The sequence below is a fragment of the Silurus aristotelis genome, assembly GCF_946808225.1.
Source record: "Silurus aristotelis genome assembly, chromosome: 7".
NCBI classification, from domain to species: Eukaryota; Metazoa; Chordata; class Actinopteri; order Siluriformes; family Siluridae; genus Silurus; species Silurus aristotelis.
In genome coordinates, this window is record NC_139580.1 from 1,347,363 (window position 1) to 1,349,753 (window position 2,391).

A 2,391-nucleotide genomic window follows, 5' to 3' on the forward strand; every position below is an offset into this window, starting at 1 on the left:
AATACAATACAATACAATACAATACAATCAATACATCAATACAATACAATACAATACAATACAATACATCAATACATCAATACAATACAATACAATCAATACATCAATACAATACAATACAATCAATACATCAATACAATACAATACAATACAATACAATACAATACAATACAATCAATACATCAATACATCAATACAATACAATACAATACAATACAATACATCAATACATCAATACAATACAATACAATCAATACATCAATACAATACAATACAATCAATACATCAATACAATACAATACAATCAATACATCAATACAATACAATACAATACAATACAATACAATCAATACATCAATACATCAATACAATACAATACAATACAATACAATACAATACAATCAATACATCAATACATCAATACAATACAATACAATACAATACAATACATCAATACATCAATACAATACAATACAATCAATACATTAATACAATACAATACAATCAATACATCAATACAATACAATACAATCAATACATCAATACAATACAATACAATACAATACAATACAATACAATCAATACATCAATACATCAATACAATACAATACAATACAATACAATACAATCAATACATCAATACAATACAATACAATACAATCAATACATCAATACAATACAATACAATACAATACAATACAATACAATACATCAATACATCAATACAATACAATACAATCAATACATCAATACAATACAATACAATCAATACATCAATACAATACAATACAATCAATACATCAATACAATACAATACAATACAATACAATCAATACATCAATACAATACAATACAATCAATACATCAATACAATACAATACAATACAATACAATACAATACAATCAATACATCAATACATCAATACAATACAATACAATACAATACAATACAATCAATACATCAATACAATACAATACAATACAATCAATACATCAATACATCAATACAATACAATACAATACAATACAATACAATACATCAATACATCAATACAATACAATACAATCAATACATCAATACAATACAATACAATCAATACATCAATACAATACAATACAATACAATACAATACAATACAATCAATACATCAATACAATACAATACAATACAATACAATACAATCAATACATCAATACATCAATACAATACAATACAATACAATCAATACATCAATACATCAATACAATACAATACAATACAATACAATACAATACAATACAATACAATCAATACATCAATACAATACAATACAATACAATACAATACAATACAATCAATACATCAATACAATACAATACAATACAATACAATACATCAATACATCAATACATCAATACAATACAATACAATCAATACATCAATACAATACAATACAATACAATACAATACAATCAATACATCAATACAATACAATACAATCAATACATCAATACAATACAATACAATCAATACATCAATACAATACAATACAATACAATACAATACATCAATACATCAATACATCAATACAATACAATACAACCAATACATCAATACATCAATACAATACAATACAATACAATACAATACAATACAATACAATACAATACAATCAATACATCAATACAATACAATACAATACAATACAATACAATACAATACAATCAATACAATACAATACAATACAATACAATACAATACAATACAATACAATACAATCAATACATCAATACAATACAATACAATACAATACAATACAATACAATACAATACAATACAATCAATACAATACAATACAATACAATACAATCAATACATCAATACATCAATACAATACAATACAATCAATACATCAATACAATACAATACAATCAATACATCAATACAATACAATACAATACAATACAATACATCAATACATCAATACATCAATACAATACAATACAACCAATACATCAATACAATACAATACAATACAATACAATACAATACAATACAATACAATCAATACATCAATACAATACAATACAATACAATACAATACAATCAATACATCAATACAATACAATACAATACAATACAATACAATACAATCAATACATCAATACAATACAATACAATACAATACAATACAATACAATACAATCAATACATCAATACATCAATACAATACAATACAATCAATACATCAATACATCAATACAATACAATACATCAATACATCAATACAATACAATACAATCAATACAATTCACATCAAATACAATACAAATCAATACAATACAATCAATACAAATCAAATTCACATCAAATACAAATAAACAAATTCACATCAAATACAAATAAACAAA